This window comes from Brienomyrus brachyistius, chromosome 2, assembly GCF_023856365.1.
Source record: "Brienomyrus brachyistius isolate T26 chromosome 2, BBRACH_0.4, whole genome shotgun sequence".
Taxonomy (NCBI): domain Eukaryota; kingdom Metazoa; phylum Chordata; class Actinopteri; order Osteoglossiformes; family Mormyridae; genus Brienomyrus; species Brienomyrus brachyistius.
The window spans coordinates 36,871,957-36,886,458 of NC_064534.1; the positions used below are offsets into that span (position 1 = coordinate 36,871,957).

At 43.3% G+C, this 14,502-nt stretch overlaps 4 non-coding genes and 1 pseudogene across 4 annotated transcripts; all 5 read left to right on the forward strand.

The window, feature by feature from the left end:
* The first annotated feature begins 1,027 nt into the window (after positions 1-1,027).
* Positions 1,028-1,146, forward strand: LOC125734891 (5S ribosomal RNA). The gene has a single exon (XR_007394193.1). It is a non-coding gene; the product is annotated as a 5S ribosomal RNA (ribosomal RNA).
* Positions 1,147-2,220: 1,074 nt separating this feature from the next.
* LOC125732064 (5S ribosomal RNA) lies at positions 2,221-2,329 on the forward strand (annotated as a pseudogene).
* Positions 2,330-3,406: 1,077 nt separating this feature from the next.
* On the forward strand, positions 3,407-3,525 carry LOC125730755 (5S ribosomal RNA). Its single transcript, XR_007391047.1, has one exon. It is a non-coding gene; the product is annotated as a 5S ribosomal RNA (ribosomal RNA).
* Positions 3,526-4,606: 1,081 nt separating this feature from the next.
* On the forward strand, positions 4,607-4,725 carry LOC125730756 (5S ribosomal RNA). Its single transcript, XR_007391048.1, has one exon. It is a non-coding gene; the product is annotated as a 5S ribosomal RNA (ribosomal RNA).
* A 1,082-nt stretch (positions 4,726-5,807) lies between these two features.
* Positions 5,808-5,926, forward strand: LOC125735245 (5S ribosomal RNA). Its single transcript, XR_007394543.1, has one exon. It is a non-coding gene; the product is annotated as a 5S ribosomal RNA (ribosomal RNA).
* The last annotated feature ends 8,576 nt before the right edge of the window (positions 5,927-14,502 follow it).

A 14,502-nucleotide genomic window follows, 5' to 3' on the forward strand; every position in this document is an offset into this window, starting at 1 on the left:
AATCTATCACTCCCCTTCCGTTTTACTATTTTATATATATATATTTTTTTCTTTCATTCATAAAGGCAGCTTTTACACACCGTTTTACTCTAAATACTGCCTGGTAATTATAGCTGCTGTAAGCTGTTCGTGCCTTTATTCCACCAGGGCGCGATCTTCTCACAAACTTGAAGACTGTCACTCCCCATTCACGTTTTACAACTTATTGTTAATGATAAAGAGACAGCTTTTTACACACAGTTTTAAACAAAGTACTGATATAATTCCTCTTCAACTCACCGCTTTGTTTTCTATGCAAAAACCACTTCGCCACAGAAGACTCGATATTATTGGCATAGCAAGTTCTGCTCTTCTCCTTTCAAAACTTGCTAAAAGCTGTATTTAAAAGAACAGATTGGCCGGGGTAATTCACACCTTTCAATGCCAGCTTAATGTTTAGGTTAGTGGGAATCACAGAGGAATTAGGGATGGAAACTTCTTTGCTGGTGGTAGAAGCGGTCTGGTGAATTTTTAGAGAGAAGAGGCCGTCGATGTTTCAATGTAGAAAATTATTCTGGCTGCAGCCTGCAGTATGGACTTGTTGGTGTGTGTAGCTCCCAGTGTTCTGACAGTGCGACGTTTTGGGGAAGCATGTGATTCAGCAGCTACCAGTGGGCTTCGTGCGGCGGAGATTTTGTGGCTGTTAGCGGAGTTGATAATAGAAGGTCATTAAGAGAAGCCTGCATGCGGTAGGCAAAGGAGTAATGTTTGCCGGCGGGGGACGTGCGGCGATTAACCTGTGCGGTAGTGAAAAGGAGTTAAAGAGAAGGAAGTGTGCAGATGCGGAAAGAATGGAATAATTGTGGTAGGCTGCCGGCTGAGTAGTTTGGTGAATGTTTGGTGTGGTTCCGGCACTGCCGATTGGATGGTGGGGCTGCAGTGTGAGTCAGATAAAAAAAAAAAAAAAAACAGGAGTAGGATCCAATGGGACTAACTGGAATGTATAGACGCGTGTAATGCAAAAGGGCTATTTTTGGTAGCGTCTCTCGCTTACAGCCATACCACCCTGAACACGCCCGATCTCGTCTGATCTCGGAAGCTAAACAGGCTAGGGTCTGGTTAGTACTTGGATGGGAGACCACCTGGGAATACCAGGTGCTGTAAGCTTTTCTCACTTTTACTTTATACAGGGGGCGCTCCACTTCACGATTAATTTAAATCTATCACTCCTCTTCCATTTTACTATTTTATATATTTCTTTTTTCTCTCATTCATAAAGGCAGCTTTTACCCACCGTTTTACTCTAAATACTGCCTGGTAATTCTAGGTGCTGTAAGCTGTTCGTGCCTTTATTCCACCAGGGCGCGATCTTCTCACAAACTTGAAGACTGTCACTCCCCATTCACGTTTTACAACTTATTGTTAATAATAAAGAGACAGCTTTTTACACACAGTTTTAAACAAAGTACTGATATAATTCCTCTTCAAATCACCGGTTTGTTTTCTATGCAAAAACCGCTTGACCACAGAAGACTCGATATTATTGGCATAGCAAGGTCTGCTCTTCTCCTCCTTTCAAAACTCGCTAAAAGCTGTATTTAAAAGAGCAGGTTGGCCGGGGTAATTCACACCCTTCAATGCCAACTTAATGTTTAGGTTAGTGGGAATCACAGAGGAATTAGGGATGGAAACTTCTTTGCTGGTGGTAGAAGTGGTCTGGTGAATTTTTAGAGAGAAGAGGCCGTCGATGTTTGAATGTAGAAAATTGTTCTGGCTGCAGCCTGCAGTATGGACTTGTTGGTGTGTGTAGCTCCCAGTGTTCTGACAGCGCGACGTTTTGGGGAAGCATGTGATTCAGCAGCTACCAGTGGGCTTCGTGCGGCGGAGATTTTGTGGCTGTTAGCGGAGTTGATAACAGAGAGTCGTTAAGAGAAGCCTGCATGCGGTAGGCAAAGGAGTAATGTTTGCCGGCGGGGGACGTGCGGCGATTAACCTGTGCGGTAGTGAAAAGGAGTGAAAGAGAAGGAAGTGTGCGGATGCGGAAAGAATGGAATAATTGTGGTAGGCTGCCGGCTGAGTAGTTTGGTGAATGTTTGGTGTGGGTCCGGCACTGCCGATTGGATGGTGGTGCTGCAGTGTGAGTTAGATAAAAAACAAAAAAAACAGGAGTAGGATCCAATGTGACTAACTGGCATGTATAGAGGCGTTTAATGCAAAAGGGCTGTTTGAGTAGCGTCTCTCGCTTATGGCCATACCACCCTGAACACACCTGATCTTGGAAGCTAAGCAGGGTAGGGTCTGGTTAGTATTTGGATGGGAGACTGCCTGGGAATACCAGGTGCTGTAAGCTTTTCTCACTTTTACTTTATACAGGGGGCGCTCCACTTCACGATTAATTTAAATCTAGCACTCCCCTTCCATTTTACTATTTTATATATATATATTTTTTCTCTCTTTCATAAAGCCAGCTTTTAGAAACCGTTTTACTCTAAATACTTCCTGGTAATTCTAGGTGCTGTAAGCTGTTCGTGCCTTTATTCCACCAGGGCGCGATCTTCTCACAAACTTGAAGACTGTCACTCCCCATTCACGTTTTACAACTTATTGTTAATGATAAAAAGACAGCTTTTTACACACAGTTTTAAACAAAGTACTGATATAATTCCTCTTCAACTCACCACTTTGTTTTCTATGCAAAAACCACTTCACCACAAAAGACTTGATATTATTGGCATAGCAAGGTCTGCTCTTCTCCTCCTTTCAAAACTTGCTAAAAGCTGTATTTAAAAGAGCAGGTTGGCCATGGTAATTCACACACTTCAATGCCAGCTTAATGTTTAGGTTAGTGGGAATCACAGAGGAATTAGGGATGGAAACTTCTTTGCTGGTGGTAGAAGCGGTCTGGTGAATTTTTAGAGAGAAGAGGCCGTCAATGTTTGAATGTAGAAAATTGTTCTGGCTGCAGCCTGCAGTATGGACTTGTTGGTGTGTGTAGCTCCCAGTGTTCTGACAGCGCGACGTTTTGGGGAAACATGTGATTCAGCAGCTACCAGTGGGCTTCGTGCGGCGGAGATTTTGTGGCTGTTAGTGGAGTTGATAACAGAAGGTCATTAAGAGAAGCCTGCATGCGGTAGGCAAAGGAGTAATGTTTGCCGGCGGGGGACGTGCGGCGATTAACCTGTGCGGTAGTGAAAAGGAGTTAAAGAGAAGGAAGTGTGCGGATGCGGAAAGAATGGAATAATTGTGGTAGGCTGCCGGCTGAGTAGTTTGGTGAATGTTTGGTGTGGTTCCGGCACTGCCGATTGGATGGTGGGGCTGCAGTGTGAGTCAGATAAAAAAAAAAAAGAACATTAGTAGGATCCAATGGGACCAACTGGCATGTATAGAGGCGTGTAATGCAAAAGGGCTGTTTTTGGTAGTTTTTCTCGCTCACGGCCATACCACCCTGAACACGCCCGGTCTCGTCTGATCTCGGAAGCCAAGCAGGGTAGGGTCTGGTTAGTGCTTGGATGGGAGACCTCCTGGGAATACCCGGTGCTGTAAGCTTTTCTCACTTTTACTTGATACTGGGGGCGCTCCACTTCACGATTAATTTAAATCTATCACTTCCCTTCCATTTTAATATTTTATATATATTTTTTTTTTCTCTCTCTTTCATAAAGGCAGCTTTTGGAAACCGTTTTACTCTAAATACTGCCTGGTAATTCTAGGTGCTGTAAGCTGTTCGTGCCTTTATTCCACCAGGGCGCAATCTTCTCACAAACTTGAAGACTGTCACTCCCCATTCACGTTTTACAACTTATTGTTAATAATAAAGAGACAGCTTTTTACACACAGTTTTAAACAAAGTACTAATATAATTCCTCTTCAACTCACCGCTTTGTTTTCTATGCAAAAACGACTTCACCACAGAAGACTCGTTATTATTGGCATAGCAAGGTCTTCGCTTCTCCTCCTTTCAAAACTTGCTAAAAGCTGTATTTAAAAGAGCAGGTTGGCCGAGGTAATTCACACCCTTCAATGCCAGCTTAATGTTTAGGTTAGTGGGAATCACAGAGGAATTAGGGATGGAAACTTCTTTGCTGGTGGTAGAAGCGGTCTGGTGAATTTTTAGAGAGAAGAGGCCGTCGATGTTTGAATGTAGAAAATTGTTCTGGCTGCAGCCTGCAGTATGGACTTGTTGGTGTGTGTAGCTCCCAGTGTTCTGACAGCGCGACGTTTTGGGGAAGCATGTGATTCAGCAGCTACCAGTGGGCTTCGTGCGGCGGAGATTTTGTGGCTGTTAGCGGAGTTGATAACAGAAGGTCATTAAGAGAAGCCTGCATGCGGTAGGCAAAGGAGTAATGTTTGCCGGCGGGGGACGTGCGGCGATTAACCTGTGCGGTAGTGAAAAGGAGTTAAAGAGAAGGAAGTGTGCGGATGCGGAAAGAATGGAATAATTGTGGTAGGCTGCCGGCTGAGTAGTTTGGTGAATGTTTGGTGTGGTTCCGGCACTGCCGATTGGATGGTGGGGCTGCAGTGTGAGTCAGATAAAAAAAAAAAAAAGAACATTAGTAGGATCCAATGGGACCAACTGGCATGTATAGAGGCGTGTAATGCAAAAGGGCTGTTTTTGGTAGTTTTTCTCGCTCACGGCCATACCACCCTGAACACGCCCGGTCTCGTCTGATCTCGGAAGCCAAGCAGGGTAGGGTCTGGTTAGTGCTTGGATGGGAGACCTCCTGGGAATACCCGGTGCTGTAAGCTTTTCTCACTTTTACTTGATACTGGGGGCGCTCCACTTCACGATTAATTTAAATCTATCACTTCCCTTCCATTTTAATATTTTATATATATTTTTTTTTTCTCTCTCTTTCATAAAGGCAGCTTTTGGAAACCGTTTTACTCTAAATACTGCCTGGTAATTCTAGGTGCTGTAAGCTGTTCGTGCCTTTATTCCACCAGGGCGCAATCTTCTCACAAACTTGAAGACTGTCACTCCCCATTCACGTTTTACAACTTATTGTTAATAATAAAGAGACAGCTTTTTACACACAGTTTTAAACAAAGTACTAATATAATTCCTCTTCAACTCACCGCTTTGTTTTCTATGCAAAAACGACTTCACCACAGAAGACTCGTTATTATTGGCATAGCAAGGTCTTCGCTTCTCCTCCTTTCAAAACTTGCTAAAAGCTGTATTTAAAAGAGCAGGTTGGCCGAGGTAATTCACACCCTTCAATGCCAGCTTAATGTTTAGGTTAGTGGGAATCACAGAGGAATTAGGGATGGAAACTTCTTTGCTGGTGGTAGAAGCGGTCTGGTGAATTTTTAGAGAGAAGAGGCCGTCGATGTTTGAATGTAGAAAATTGTTCTGGCTGCAGCCTGCAGTATGGACTTGTTGGTGTGTGTAGCTCCCAGTGTTCTGACAGCGCGACGTTTTGGGGAAGCATGTGATTCAGCAGCTACCAGTGGGCTTCGTGCGGCGGAGATTTTGTGGCTGTTAGCGGAGTTGATAACAGAAGGTCATTAAGAGAAGCCTGCATGCGGTAGGCAAAGGAGTAATGTTTGCCGGCGGGGGACGTGCGGCGATTAACCTGTGCGGTAGTGAAAAGGAGTTAAAGAGAAGGAAGTGTGCGGATGTGGAAAGAATGGAATAATTGTGGTAGGCTGCCGGCTGAGTAGTTTGGTGAATGTTTGGTGTGGGTCCGGCGCTGCCGATTGGATGGTGGTGCTGCAGTGTGAGTCAGATAAAAAAAAAAAAAAAAACCAGGAGTAGGATCCAATGGGACTAACTGGCATGTATAGACGCGTGTAATGCAAAAGGGCTGTTTTTGGTAGCGTCTCTCACTTATGGCCATACCACCCTGAACACGCCCGATCTCATCCGATCTCGAAAGCCAAGCAGGGTAGGGTCTGGTTAGTACTTGGATGGGAGACCTCCTGGGAATACCAGGTGCTGTAAGCTTTTCTCACTTTTACTTTATACAGGGGGCGCTCCACTTCACGATTAATTTAAATCTATCACTCCCCTTCCATTTTACTATTTTATATATTTCTTTTTTCTCTCATTCATAAAGGCAGCTTTTACACACCGTTTTACTCTAAATACTGCCTGGTAATTATAGCTGCTGTAAGCTGTTCGTTCCTTTATTCCACCAGGGCGCGATCTTCTCACAAACTTGAAGACTGTCACTCCCCATTCACGTTTTACAACTTATTGTTAATAATAAAGAGCAGCTTTTTACACACAGTTTTAAACAAAGTACTAATATAATTCCTCTTCAACTGACCGCTTTGTTTTCTATGCAAAAACCACTTCGCCACAGAAGACTCGATATTATTGGCATAGCAAGTTCTGCTCTTCTCCTTTCAAAACTTGCTAAAAGCTGTATTTAAAAGAACAGATTGGCCGGGGTAATTCACTCCCTTCAATGCCAGCTTAATGTTTAGGTTAGTGGGAATCACAGAGGAATTAGGGATGGAAACTTCTTTGCTCGTGGTAGAAGCGGTCTGGTGAATTTTTAGAGAGAAGAGGCCGTCAATGTTTGAATGTAGAAAATTGTTCTGGCTGCAGCCTGCAGTATGGACTTGTTGGTGTGTGTAGCTCCCAGTGTTCTGACAGCGCGACGTTTTGGGGAAGCATGTTGTTGGGGAAAGCGCCCGGCGTTTCCACCCCAACTCCACATTTATGAGACACACACAGGTTACAGTTTTACTTGCAAGGGTACCCACACTCTCTGCAATGCAAACTACAGCAGAATGTGTTACAAAGGGTGGTTCCCCTTGGCTTCTTTATTTATAGTCAATGGGGGGCGCAAGAGAGGGAAGTGAGATTCTTATCTAAGTAGGCAGCTGTTAACCACCTACTTAGAGTACAATAGCTAAGAGTATGTGGCTAGAAGATAAGAAATAACGTATACATATATATTTACACTCATTGCTGATCATACAGAAATGATTAACAACTGTTTCTTCAACCTAACAGTCCCTCCTGTTTATCATGACAGTATGATCAGAAGCATCAACATTGTACAAGTTGCAAAAGCACTTTAGGTACAACCTTCATTTAGACCACATTGTCATTATCCTGGAAAACATTTAATTCCGGTTCTTCATGTCCGAGCCCTGCACGGGTGCTTTCGGCTCGGCCGTCATTATGAATTATATGTCTTCTTCATCGCCATCGTTGGAAACAGGCTCTGTCTCTATAGTTTGGGTAAGGGAGAGAAACATTGTACTGCGTGTCCGAAAAGCAGCATTAAGAGCTTGATTAATAAACATTTTCAAACATGGTATAACAGTAATAAAACAACAGAAAAATAAAATGAAAAACAAAAGAAGAGGTAGGCATGTTTTCATCAGTATTGACCACCATGTTCCTGTAATAAACCAGTCTAACCAGGATGAGGAGGACTGCGGTCGACTGTCCATGGTCATCACTTTTTGTAAGTTTCGGAGGCGGTCTAAGGCAGATGTCATATTGGGTGAGTGCACATTGTCAGGAATGTAAGTGCAGCACGTTTGGTTCAGGAGGACACATACTCCTCCTTGTGCGGCTGTCAGTAGGTCTAATGCCATACGATTCTGGATTACCATCTGTCTGGTTATGTCTAATTGTTCATTTTGTTTTTGGTTAATCAGTATCGAATCATTCATAAATAGACCTAGTCTATAATTTAGAGTTTCTACGCGTAGCATGAGTTTTCCGATTCCTAGCCCAGGGAACAGGGCCAGCATAACTTTACTGCCTGTTCCCCACAATTTATGTTCAGCGGGCACGTCGGTTCCCCACACACTATCATGGGGTTGTATTGATATCGAACGCCTTCTCCTGCTTCTGAAGAAAGTTTTACTTTCCTGTGCTATCAGGAAGGTGTGATCTGAAACAAAAATAAGAGCGCATACTCCAAACCAGTTCGGTGGTAAGACAAAGTATGCACGAGGTCCACACAACCATGCTACTCCGTCCACCCAATATGTTCCATTACTGGGGCGAAGCATCGAAATTGGAGATCCATACATGCTGTCTACATATGTTAGGTTACAGTTCGTGGTGTTTCCTCCTATCCATCGCGTACCATTATCTTGCTTAAAACAAATGGCATGCTGATATGTCAGTGGGTCTCTTTCCATCAAGACAGAAAAAGGAAGTGAGACATTAGTTTTAGCAACAGCGAAGTCTACCCAGAAATCCTGTATACAGGTACCATTTTGAAACCCAACGTCATCTGGGTAGTTTCCTGTAGCCTCCTGATACTTAATTCGGACCACTGTCATTCTATTAGTCCCAGGTATAGTTATGTTCACATCTTCCCCTGCTAGCGAAAATATAAGGGAAAGACGGCTCTGGTATCCTATTCCTGCGAAAGAAGCAGCGCACTTGGCTTGGGATATGTTCATAGCTTTACCATACACCGTAGGTCCTTCACTATGAGTGGGCATTACTGAACAAACATAGCAATTTGTCACATTTTTCGCTGTTACAGTATCATGTACATATCGATACCAGTAGTTTTGCATAAATGGATGTGAGTGGTCAGCGGGCAACGGGCGTAGATGGAAGTCATCATGGGTCCATCGCCGTAGGTGCTGTAATGGAGCTGGTGAGAGCAAGGACAACCATACAAGTCCTACAACAAGAATGACCCCTAGAGTCACTTTACCACATCCCCACCCTATCAGGGCCATCCTAAATAGAGTGCAGCTCAGTTGTTTTCTTCACCGGGTTGAGACAACAGCACCCTATTGGTTACTGTGCCTTTGTAGCGGACTTCCACTGCTACTCTGTTGCTGAGGCCTCTGATAAGGGCTTGATGAGTTTACAGTGACTTTTGTGTATCCAGGAAGGTCGTTCTGCGATCTTTACTGCTGTTGGTGTTGTGAGGAGGACTTGATAAGGACCGTCCCACCGAGGTGTGCTCCAATCTTTCCGCAACAGGACCTTGACCAGGACCCAATCTCCCGGCTGCAAGTTATCCTGTTGAGTAGAAACAGAATTTACCGGCAGACTACTGGGGCTATGTTTTTGTTGTGATGTTAGTAGTTTACGCATCCAATCAGCCAGCGTATTTTCTCGGTCTGCTTTTTCTATGTCATTCATTTCAGTTGCTAGGGGAAATGGTCTACCATACACTATTTCAAAAGGTGTCAATCCTGCAGGAGTGGGAGTTATTCTCATCCATAATTTTACTAGAGACAAACATTCTGGCCACGGCCTTTTTGTCTCTTCCACTGTCTTTCTTAGCCTTGTTTTAATAGTGCCGTTGGTCCTTTCCACTAAGCCTGCGCTCTGGGGGTGATACGCACAATGATTCTTAAGCGTAAAACCTAATGCTTGTGAGCAAAGGGACATAGTCTGATTTACAAAATGAGTCCCATTGTCTGATCTTATAATATGAGGTATGCCATAGGTAGGGAAATAATGGCTTACCAAACATTTTGCAACGGTCATTGCATCACAGTGCTTTACAGGGTATATTTCTACCCACTTAGAAAAGGTGTCTATAATAACTAGACAGTATTTCTTTCCTTGTGACCAAGATAATTCAATAAAATCCATATGTACAACTTGAAACGGATACTCAGCTGTGGGGAACTGGCCACGTTTTGGTCTGATGTTTCCTTGTGCATTGTGTTTACAACAAATTAAGCATGTCCTACAAAATTGTTTTGCATAATCAGAAAAATTTATAGCATAGAAATATTGTTGTATGATATGTACCATCCCTCCTGTTGAGACATGAGTATTTCCATGGCTCACCAAAGCAGCTGTTTTGTATAAATTTTTTGGTAGGATGGGCTTGTCATTCATATAGTAAACTTTCTCTCGTTGTATTGCTCCTCTTTTGATCCAACTTTGTACTTCTATTTTAGGAGCATGAATCTGTGCATCACATAGCACATCGCTATCTATAAAAAGAATGTCTGCCACTGTGGTAGGTTGTTTCAGTGCCGCTTCTTTGGCGGTTTTATCTGCAAAACTATTTCCTGCGGTTTCTGCAGAGTCATCAGTCTGGTGTGCTTTGCATTTGCACAGTGCAAAGTGAGTCGGTAAATGCACAACGTCTAATAATCTAAGTAGCAAATTTGTATGAGTAAGAGATGTGCCCTGTGATGTTCTAAAACCTCTAATTTTCCAGACTCTTGCATAGTGATGGACAGCTGCAAACACATATTGACTATCAGTGTAGATAGTAAGTGACTTGTTCTTGAACAGTTCACATGCCCTGATCACAGCATAGAGTTCAGCCGCTTGTGCTGAACAAGTAGAGGGAAGTGCATTGGCTTCTAACACTTCAGTAGATGTAACTACAGCATACCCAACTTTATTTTTTCCCATATCATTTTTTGATGCTGAGCCATCTACATAAACAACTTCTGATCCTGGTATAAAAGTTTGCAGAATATCTGCTCTTGGTTTTGTTTGTTCTTCTATTGTTGCTTTGCAAGAATGTGGCTCCCCATCCTCTGCGGTAGGGAGGAGCGTGCTAGGGTTCAATAGGCCACACCGCTGAAGTTCAATGTTAGGTTGTGAGAGCAAAAGTGACACTAAGGTAAGATGTCTTGTATGTGTTAAGAATGGAAGCGGTGTCTGCAACAAGATTAGAGACACAGAATGAGGAACTTTAAGTATGAGGGGGTGACAAAGTACCAATTCTGCTGATACCTTTACTGCTTCTGCAGCAGCTGCACATGCCTGTAAACACTGTGGAAAGCCAGCTGCTACTGCATCTAATCGTTTTGAATAGAATGCTAACGGTCTCTCTTTTGCTCCGAATGGCTGTGTTAATACTGCTTTCATATAACCTTGATTAGCATCTACACATAGGGTGAATGGTTGTTGATAATCTGGTAGAGCAAGGGTCACATTGGTTTGCAAAATTCTTTTTAAATTTGTAAAAGCATTTTCTCCGTCCTCAGTCCATTGTATTTTGTCCTTTAGAGTCATCTCCTTCCCGTATATTAAATTTTGCAAAGGTTGAACTAGAAAAGCATAATCTGGTAACCATTCTCTACAATAATTGCAGAGCCCTAAAAAGGACATCATCTGTTGTTTAGTCTGTGGTTTAGGTGCTTCCTGTATAGCTTGTTTCCTTATCTCTAGCAGCGAGCGACTTTTTTGTGAAAGGTTATGCCCTAAATAGACAACTGTCTTTTTGCAATACTGCAACTTCTGTTTAGAAGCTTTATGTCCAGTATTGTATAAATGCTGAAGCACAGTTAGGGTAGTTTCTTTGCAATGTTGTTCTGAATCTGCTGCTATTAAGATATCATCCACGTATAGTAATACCTGACTATGTGATGGTATTTCACAGGTACTCATAGAGTATCTAAGGGCCATGGTATATACATGTGGACTTTCAGAAAATCCCTGAGGGAGTCTAGTATATGTATATTTTTTCCCTTTATAGGTAAATCCAAATAAATGTTGAGAATCAGGGTGCAATGGTACTGAGAAAAATGCATTACTAAGATCCACTACTGAGAAGTAGCTTTTATCAGGAGTCAATGAGTTGAGCAATAAGTGTGGGTTAGGCACGTCTGGTGCTGCATGTTTCACTATGTTATTAACTGGTCTTAAATCCTGCACCATGCGCCATTTCCCTGTATGTCCCTTCTGGACTGGAAAGATAGGAGTGTTGCAAGTGGCTTCAGGAGCCTCTCGCAATATTCCTGATGCTAACATGTCTTGCACTACAGGGGCTATACCTTTCTCTGCTTCAGGTTTTAATGGGTATTGCCTAACTACCGGACGGTGTTCTGATTTCACAGTTACTTTGTAAGGTGGGAATCCCTTTACCAGCCCTACATCAGTGGGGGAGGAGGACCATAACCCTTCTGGGAGGTGATCTAGATCTAGACATGATCCCTCCTCCAGGGTTGAAAAAATTTGTCAGGTTGGGTCCTTTAAGTGTGTGGTGGGAGTGGTTTGAACTCTCCATCCCAAAGGAAACCGCCACACATTGTGTTTCTCATCATAGCTCCAACAGGAGCCAGATACGGGTACGTGTCTGTGCAGTTCCCCCTAGGTCCAGAGACCAGTAATATTGTGGTGTTGTGGTTCCTTGCACAACATAAGCTTCCTCATTTACGATTGCTTTCATGCCAGTGGCTGTGGCAACCACGCTAATGCCCATTTGTACCATAAGGTCTCGGCCTAACAAGTTAACAGGACAAGAAGGGCTTATTAACACCTGTGCTTGACATTCAAGTCCAGTTTCCTTATCTTTTACTGCAACTGGGTTTGTTAACTGATGTCTGTCTGTCTGACCTCCTGCCGTTTTTATATTTATGACTGATGAAGAATATGTGACTCCGGGAGGACTGGAGGTTAGGACAGTCCTACATGCTCCAGTGTCACACAGACATTCATATACTTTGCCGTTTATGACTAACTTCCGACTTGGCAAGGTTTCCCACTGCCTTTCTGCTAATAACTGACACACTGCTTGTAAATCTATTTCCTTATCTAAAAGGTCTTGTAAAGTGACCTCCGTTTCCTTTCTTAAAATCACCTCTGTTTTGCCTCGGATGGTGTCGGTAACAGGGGCCTCCGAGGGGGGTCATTGATCATTGTTTTCAATGGAGTTTGGGTTATATGGTTGTTTCCCTACTCTACAATTCCTAGCTAAGTGTCCAGGTTTCCTGCATGTCCAGCAAATGTTATCTTGCTGAGACGAATTCCTGTAATTGTTTCTGAAAACACCTCTCCCCCTTCCTCGGCCTCTTGACCTTCCTCTGAATCCTCCCCTCCCCGGAGGATTCATTTGCACTAGCGCTACTACTTCTGAGGCGCTGAATATTGTGTCTGTCTTTTCCTGTTTCTGCGCTCTCTGCGCGTGTTGGGCATATTCTAGTGCTTGTTGGACTGAACCAGTATTCTGATGTACCCAATGTTTGTCAAGATATTTTCGCAATTCGGGCTTTAGGCCTGCGACAAAAGCTCGTTTTAGCTGTTGTTGGTACACTCCTACTGCCTCTTCATCAAATGGGATCCCTGAGTTTCCTCTAAATACAACTCTCATTCTATCCATAAAATCCTCAGGTTCCTCTCCATCTTTTTGTTTACATTGCGCTATTCGTCCATAGTCTGCGCGTCTTACGAAGGCTGTCTCTACCCTGTTTCGCAAGTCTCGTAATGCTTGTATGAGTTCCTGCGAGTCATGTGCTAAGACTTCATCATTATTACCATGTCCTGTGAAGTCTCCCGCTACACGTCCCCATTTATGGGTAAACAACTGTCTGAGACATCTATACATTTCCCTGCCGTTCAAATGAAAACTACTTTGTAATTCTAGGATGGCAGTCCAAAACTCGGGTACCCCTTCTTCAACCGGGGGTATTCCTTTTAAAGCCGCTGTTCTATCCTCAGCAGTCCAGGGTCTATATACTAACATAGTTTCGGGTCCTGCATTATTTGAGCCTCGATTTGGATTTGCCACTTCTACGAGGGGACACACCAAATCATTCTCCCAGTCTTCCTGTTCTATGTCATTTTTTGGATGCCAGCGTACTTTACTTGTCTCCAGATCCTTTAACGGATACAGAGAAGGGTTAGACCCTCGGGTCATCATTCGAGATGATTCCCCTCCTCCTATTTGTCGTCTATTTACAGCTGGAACTGGTGCAGGCGCAATCATTGGAATTTGTGGGGGCAGTAAGGGAACTGGAGCGGCAGAAGATTTTGTTGCCGTCTCCTCATCTAGTGTGATTAAAGTCGCCTGTAATTTTTTCTCCTTATTTCCCTTTTTTTGCTGTCTTTTATTATCTCTTAATTTACTCTGTTCTAACCATGCATCAGAAAACACATATTCTTTTTTTCTGTCTTTACCTTCTTTCTTATTGGTAGTCTGTAACATCTCCAGTTTTAAGTTTCCCTGTAATTTTAATATATCTGGAGTGTGGAGTTTTCCTCCAAACCCATGTTTTTTCCTCCATCTCTGACTACTTATTTGTCCTGATCCTGGCTTATATCCTTCCATAAACTTCTCATCTCCCTCTAGTTCCATTTGTTTACTTTGATTCTTCCCCATTGTTACCTTTTAATGGATACACTACAAAAAATAAAATATCCTAAAAGCAAGTCTCTGGCATGAGACCTCAGGAGGACACTAACACGGCCTTCTACTGCTCACTATTAGAGCAGCGGTGTTAGTTTTCAGGGATGAAACCCGTCCTTTATCCTTCAGTCACCAGTATGTTGTTGCTTTTAGGGTGGATCGTGTAGGTTAATCTAAAACCTATAAAAACACATCCACATACAACACTGTATATATTTCCAATAACGCCTACTTTCTCTCCCGGTTAATTTCGGCTAACCTCAACCACATGCATGTCTTGGCCACCTACTTATTTAGGTGCCGTATCTCTCACTTGGCCACCTACTCACTTAGGTGCCGTATCTCTCACCTGTATAGTGTGCTCTCTGATCCGTCACCGAGGTCCTTCAGACATCACCAGACGTCGAGCGCAGTTCTAACCACCGGCCTGATGACGAATTCACATCACAGGTCTTTCTTGCATCCGACTTCGAGTGGCTGT